The 7,728-nt window shown below is 43.8% G+C and overlaps 1 pseudogene; it reads left to right on the plus strand.

The window, feature by feature from the left end:
* Positions 1–6,938: 6,938 nt before the first annotated feature.
* LOC126299935 (5S ribosomal RNA) lies at positions 6,939–7,055 on the plus strand (annotated as a pseudogene).
* The last annotated feature ends 673 nt before the right edge of the window (positions 7,056–7,728 follow it).

Below are 7,728 nucleotides of genomic sequence, written 5' to 3' on the forward strand. Positions count from 1 at the left end.
TACTAGACGGTAAATTACAGCATCATCTGCGAACAACCTAAGAGAACTGCTCAGATTGTCACCCTGGTCATTTATATACATCAGGAACAATAGAGGTCCCAGGACGCTTCCCTGGGGAACACCTGATATCACTTCAGTTTTACTCGATGATTTGCCGTCTATTACTACGAACTGCGACCTTCCTGACAGGAAATCACGAATCCAGTCGCACAGCTGAGACGATACCCCGTAGCTCCGCAGCTTGATTAGAAGTCGCTTGTGAGGAACGGTGTCAAAAGCTTTCCGGAAATCTAGAAATACGGAATCAACTTGAGATCCCCTGTCGATAGCGGCCATTACTTCGTGCGAATAAAGGGCTAGCTGCCCTGCACAAGAACGATGACATTCTAAGGTAATTAAATGAACTTCTTGGATTTTTCTTCATTCAATCACGAATCGAAACACGTTTGTTACTTTTTTCTTATGCAGCGATTCCATGCAACAAGCTTTAACTCCATCACAACTCTTGCGCCTTGCAGCTAACGAAAGTTTCATTTCAGGCACGACTCATTGACCCACAACACGACGAAAATGAAGTGTATACTGGTGTCGCCGTGTCTACAATCACATATGAAACCACTTGCGTGCAACTCATTCCACGTAACGAGTGGCGCAGCTCAATGTCATCGTGTAAACTAGGCTTAAGGGCCTACCAACCGTGTCTCCTCAACGACTGTTCAGTGAATGTTGCTGCGTAGGGGGCTCTGCAACAAAAGCCTGATTCGTGCACTCATGCTGACTACTGCTCATCGGCAACGAACGTTGGCATTTGCACGCTGACACCGCAACTGGACGTTCACTGAGTGGTGACAGGTGGCCTTTTCAAATGAATCAAGTTTTGTGCTCCATCAGACAGATGGCCGTTGGCGTGTACTGCACTGTAACAATCGTCGGAAGGGTTCAGGCCGGACGAGGCAGAGTTATGGTCTGGGGAATGTTTTTGCGACAGTCCCTGGGTGACCTCGTCTTTCTGGAAGGCACAATGGATCAACACAAGTGTGAGTCTATCCTTGGAGGACCACGTCCATCCCTAAATGTAGCTTGTTTTCCCTCGGTACGAACCGAGCGAGGTGGCGCAGTGGTTAGACACTGGACTCGTATTCGGGAGGACGACAGTTCAATCCCGCGTCCGGCCATCCTGATTGAGGTTTTCCGTGATTTCCCTACATCGCTCCAGGCAAATGCCGGGATGGTTCCTTTGAAAGGGCACGGCCGAATTCCTTCCCCATCCTTCCCTAATCCGATGAGACCGATGACCTCGCTGTCTGGTCTCCTTCCTCAAACAACCCAACCCCAACCCTCGGTACGACAGTATCTATCAGCAGGACAATACAATAAGTCACACAGCTCGCAGTGATCGTGCATGGTTCGAATCGCAAGAGGATGAATTTATCGTACTCCCCTGGCCACCAGACTCCCCGGATTTAAACCCAATCGAGAATCTGTGGGAACACCTCGATCGGACTGTTCGCGCCGTGGATCATCAACAGAGAATCCAAGCGCAGGTGGCCGTGGCACTGAAGTCGGTATGGCTTCGCAGCCCTGTCGGTACCTTCCAGAACCTCACTGACTCTCTTCCGGCATGTCTCGCAGCGGTCCGGGCTGTAAAAGATGGTTATTCAGGCTTTTGACAGGTGGTCACATTAATGTGGCTGGACAGTGTAGTTCGTTGCGTTTTCACTGTAGTCTTCAGACTTCGGCATCGTTTTCGTTTTACAGACAAGCGTTAGGCCTCTGCCCGTTCCTCTTTAACATAGGTTTTGTCCACCGTTTCTTTGATCGTCCTGTGTCTCGCCTTGCTTTCGGATTGTAGTACATGATTTTCTTGGGTAGTCTTTCGCCTCTCATTCTCTTTGCATATCGTTTCCACCTACCTCTGTATTCTAATTATCTCATAATAAATAGCATATACATCGAGAACATCACGAATGTTATCATTTACACTTAAGCCTCTTCTCGTACAGCCCCTCACTCTCATTTTGACTCCCATATTTGTATTTTCCTGTTGTTTTTCTTTTTATTTATTCGACCTTGCTTTCTTACAGCAGTAATGATATTGCCGTGTATTGTAATTTTTTTAAATCTCCTCGTGTTTTGTGATCAAATGTTCCATTTATAGTTCCACATATTTCTTGAAATTTTATGCAGCATTTCATAATCAACTCGTGTTGGAGCCCAGCTATTTAAAAGTTTATATCTGCTCTATTATATAGTTGTTAATTACTATCTTAAGCTGCACTAGGTATTTATCTAGACAGATCACTACTTTGGTACATAAGGTGATTTTAAGATTATTTTCTGAATATATATAGTTTGGCCGACGCACTGCTAGCTCTGCCTCATCTTCTCTTTCTTGTATTATTCCCTAGTTCTACCTCACCTTCTCATTCTTGTATTATTACTTTATCGTCTGCAAACAGCAGCCCACTTACATAATTATGCATGATTATCAAATCGAATTCGGAAATAATTTTCGGTTTTGTAGTTCCTAAGGAAATTACAGTAAAGTCAATAACATTAGCTGCTGACGGGCGCTGATATGCATAAACGGTGACAGTTGAAAATGTGTGCCCCGATCGGGGCCCGAACCCGGGATCTCCTGCTTAGATGGCAGACGCTCTATCCATCTCAGCCACCGAGGTCACAGAGGATACTGCGACTGCAGGGACTTACCGCCGGTAAGCTCCCCATGAGACCCACATTCTCAACTTGTTGTCCACAAACTACATTCGTAGTGCCCCTGCCATTATACACATTATGTAGTGTGTGGGCTATAAGTTGGGAATATGGGTCTCATGGGGAGCGTGCCGACGATTAAGTCCCTGCAGTCGCGCTATCCTCTGTGCCCTCGATGGTTCAGATAGTTGCCGGCACGGTAGCTCAGCGTGTTCAAATAAAATTAAAAAAAAAACCTGAGTGGAAATATCAACAACAAACTTCAATGGATGTCATGTGACGTGCGCTTCGACCAAATACAACGAACAGAATGCACAAAAAAAGAGATTTGCTAGAGCGTCTGCCATGTAAGCAGAGTCCCGGTCGGGGCACACATTTTCAACAGTCCCTGTTGATGTATATCAACGCCCGTCAGCAGCTAATGGTATTGATTTAATTGTAATTTCATTCTAGAGAGCTGCACGGTCACCAATAGCATCTGTTGAAAAGAGTGGGTGAAAGAGAACACCCTTGTCTCACTCTTTGATTGATTTTCGTGTTACTTGTCCTTTTCTCCCCTGTATGACTACATTTGGTTCATGGCTGTCCCTATGACGTGTGATGGATAGCCACTGTCGCTCATGGTGCGTAACTTACTTCAATCAACTCGATCAAAAGCTTTCCGGAAGTTAGTGCTTTTTCTCTGGGTTTCACGATTATATTCTTTTCCTTTTTCGAGAAGGAGTTTTACTGTAACTACACTCAAGTTCTATTCTAAATTCACTTTTATATTCCCGGAGAAGGGTGAAACTATTATTCCATTGTTCAAGACTTTTTTTCTAAAATCTTGTACGCGGTTTCCACATACGCGCAAGACAAACACTAGCGCACATCGTAATGAGACAGATAAACCAGCCAGAAAGTTAAATATTCGTATCGAATATAATTAATGATTATCGATGGATAAGGCGTTATCATTGTTACGGTGCGAATAAAATTATGGTGGGAATGATACCTGTTTGGATGCGGAAAATAACGGCGAGATAATTGACAATATAACAATGGATGAGTTTTAAAACACGGCAAAGAAACAAAAACAAAATAGAATATCTGCAAGAAAAGGAAGGACGAAGCAATCAGAGACGGGACAGACTGAAAAAGCAATCCAGCCGTGCCCTTTCTATTTTTTTTTTTTTTTTTTTTTTTTTTTTTTGGGTCATCAGTCTACTGACTGGTTTGATGCGGCCCGCCACGAATTCCTCCCCTGTGCTAACCTCTTCATCTCAGAGTAGCACTTGCAACCTACGTCCTCAATTATTTGCTTGATGTATTCCAATCTCTGTCTTCCTCTACAGTTTTTGCCCTCTACAGCTCCCTCTAGTACCATGGAAGTCATTCCCTCATGTCTTAGCAGATGTCCTATCATCCTGCCCCTTCTCCTTATCAGTGTTTTCCACATATTCCTTTCCTCTCCGATTCTGCGTAGAACCTCCTCATTCCTTACCTTATCAGTCCACCTAATTTTCAACATTCGTCTATAGCACCACATCTCAAATGCTTCGATTCTCTTCTGTTCCGGTTTTCCCACAGTCCATGTTTCACTACCATACAATACTGTACCCCAGACGTACATCCTCAAAAATTTCTTCCTCAAATTAAGGCCGGTATTTGATATTAGTAGACTTCTCTTGGCCATAAATGCCTTTTTTGCCATAGCGAGTCTGCTTTTGATGTCCTCCTTGCTCCGTCCGTCATTGGTTATTTTACTGCCTAGGTAGCATAATTCCTTAACTTCATTGACTTCGTGACCATCAGTCCTGATGTTAAGTTTCTCGCTGTTCTCATTTCTACTAATTCTCATTTCCTTCGTCTTTCTCCGATTTACTCTCAAACCATACTGTGTACTCATTAGACTGTTCATTCCGTTCAGCAGATCATTTAATTCTTCTTCACTTTCACTCAGGATAGCAATGTCATCAGCGAATCGTATCATTGATATCCTTTCACCTTGTATTTTAATTCCACTCCTGAACCTTTCTTTTATTTCCATCATTGCTTCCTCGATGTACAGATTGAAGAGCAGGGGCGAAAGGCTACAGCCTTGTCTTACACCCTTCTTAATACGAGCACTTCGTTCTTGATCGTCCACTCTTATTATTCCCTCTTGGTTGTTGTACATATTGTATATGACCCGTCTCTCCCTATAGCTTACCCCAACTTTTTTTCAGAATCTCGAACAGCTTGCACCATTTTATATTGTCGAACGCTTTTTCCAGATCGACAAATCCTATGAACGTGTCTTGATTTTTCCTCAGCCTTGCTTCCATTATTAGCCGTAACGTCAGAATTGCCTCTCTCGTGCCTTTACTTTTCCTAAAGCCAAACTGATCGTCACCTAGCGCATTATCAATTTTCTTTTCCATTCTTCTGTATATTATTCTTGTAAGCATCTTGGATGCATGTGCTGTTAAGCTGATTGTGCGATAGTTCTCGCACTTGTCAGCTCTTTCCGTCTTCGGAACTGTGTGGATGATGCTTTTCCGAAAGTCAGATGGTATGTCTCCAGACTCATATATTCTACACACCAAAGTGAATAGTCGTTTTGTTGCCACTTCCCCCAATGATTTTAGAAATTCTGATGGAACGTTATCTATCCCTTCTGCCTTATTTGACCGTAAGTCCTCCAAAGCTCTTTTAAATTCCCGTGGCAAGGCGCCCAAGACCGCGCGGCTACCCCGCGTGGCAATAAATGTGGAGTCAATCAAGTAAGTAGGCACTTTATGTTAAGTTTGTTTCTTTACATCTTATCCAAATGTGTTGAGAAAGGCATAAAATGCCAAACTCTTGTAAGACGGCGGTTTTATCTTTGTTCTTAAAGGACAACAGAAGTGATGGTTTCCATCATAGCTCTTTTTATTAACATTTCATTCAGAAAAGATTTATTTTTTAAACACTTGAGCTCCATGCAGATGAAGATAGCTCCGCGTGCAGACACAACTATCACAGTGCGTTTTAAGCACATGGAGAGAGACGCAGAGAGAAAGAAAAAAGGTTCAAATGGCTCTGAGCAGTATCGGACTTAACTTTTGAGGTCATCAGTCCCCTAGAACTTAGAACTCCTTAGACCTAACTAACCTGAGGACATCACACACATCCATGCCCGTGACAGGATTCGAACCTGCGACCGTAGCGGTCACGCGGTTCCAGACTGTAGCGCCTAGGACCGCTCGGCCACCACGGCCGCCAGGCAGAGACAATGGGTGACCTTCACCGCTAAGCTATCGAGAAACCAGTACGCATACCAATACGAACTCAATAACTCTTATTTTACGCTTTATATTATGTTGTATTTTGCGGTACGAAAGCAAATTAGATTTCAGCGCTGTAACACTTATTTCCTTCTCGAGGCCTTCTTGGAACACAAGCGAGGCTAGCTTCCTTGAATGAGCGGAGCTTGATGCCTGGAACAGCGGTCTGACTAGAAACAAACTGACTGCAGCTCGAACTGGTGCTACTATGAAACTTCCATGTATTACGCTTACAACAGTTCTGTTGAAGCCGTCCACTTTTACGAAAATACGTACTGCTGAACCTGCGTGGAATGAAGTGGTCATCCTAAGATGTTACGCTACAAATAATGTAAAGTAACAACAGTATAAATAAGAACAGTGAACCAAAAGAACAGACAAAACAGTTATTGCGGAGTTGGAGTTTCATTCAGTTTAGTATAGACTACTTTACCATCTTTGATTTTAAATTGTTTGATTGTCCGTCACGTTATGTACAAGTTCCTTAGCTTTGCTGTCCGACCTGTAATGTTATATGTCATATAATGTGATTACTAATAAACTGCGTAATCACGAATATGAAGGATGTGTCTAGAGACTTGATTCACTTGAATCCAGTGAAAGCATGATTACATTATTTGTAAATTATCAATACGCTACGCATCCTGTGCTATTTCTTATCCTTGTTGAAAAATACTAAATGGATCTGAACCTCGGATGGTTATTGACAAGAATATTGTAGCAAAGGAAATAAATCAGTTTTCCTTATTCTTAATTAGGACCTGATTTTTCTTCAGACATAAATAAATGTGCCAGTGACCTTTGCTTTTCTAAAATGTCCATTACTGTATGTATGGTTTCACATTTCAGAAACTTTATGCGAAATATTTCATACGATACACACGTCAGATCGAAGTCGGTCGTGGAGAACAAAAACAGAATATTTTAGCAACTAGAGGTAACGGCCTTGCCGCAGTGGATACACCGGTTCCCGTGAGATCACCGAAGTTAAGCGCTGTCGCGCGTGGCTGGCACTTGAATGGGTGACCACGCAGCAGCCATGTGCTGTTGCCATTTTTCGGGGTGCACTCAGCCTCGTGATGCCAATTGAGGAGCTACTCGACCGAATAGTAGCGGCTCCGGTCAAAGAAAACCATCATAACGACCGGGAGGGCGGTGTGCTGACCACACGCCCCTCCTATCCGCATCCTCACCTTAGGATGACACGGCGGTCGGATGGTCCAGATGGCCCACTTGTGACCTGAAGACGGAGTGCTTTTAGCAAGTGGACTGGTAAATCAGCATGTGCACAGTTGACGAGAAGCGGTCCTTTCCACAAAAGAAGAAACTGATTATTAACTTTTTCCACTCGTTCAGCGCCCACATTCAAAGCTTAACGCTCTTACATTTACAAGATGTTCGGAAATTCCCATTAAAAACTACACTGAAGAGCCAAAGAATCTGGTACACCTGCCTAATATCGTGTAGGGCGCCCGCAGGCGTGTCCCATCGCTCGTGCGCCGACTATAACACCACGTTCAAACTCACTTAAATCTCGATAACCTGCCGTTGTAGCAGCAGTAACCGATCTAACAACTGCGCTAGACACTTGTTATCTTATATAGGCGTTGCCGAACGCTTGGCCGTATGCTGCCTGTTTACATATCACTATATTTGGCCGGCCGAAGTGGCCGAGCGGTTCTAGGCGCTGCAGTCTGGAACCGCGCGACCGCTACGGTCGCAGGTT

The sequence above is a fragment of the Schistocerca gregaria genome, chromosome X (assembly GCF_023897955.1).
Source record: "Schistocerca gregaria isolate iqSchGreg1 chromosome X, iqSchGreg1.2, whole genome shotgun sequence".
In the NCBI taxonomy this organism is placed as follows: Eukaryota; Metazoa; Arthropoda; class Insecta; order Orthoptera; family Acrididae; genus Schistocerca; species Schistocerca gregaria.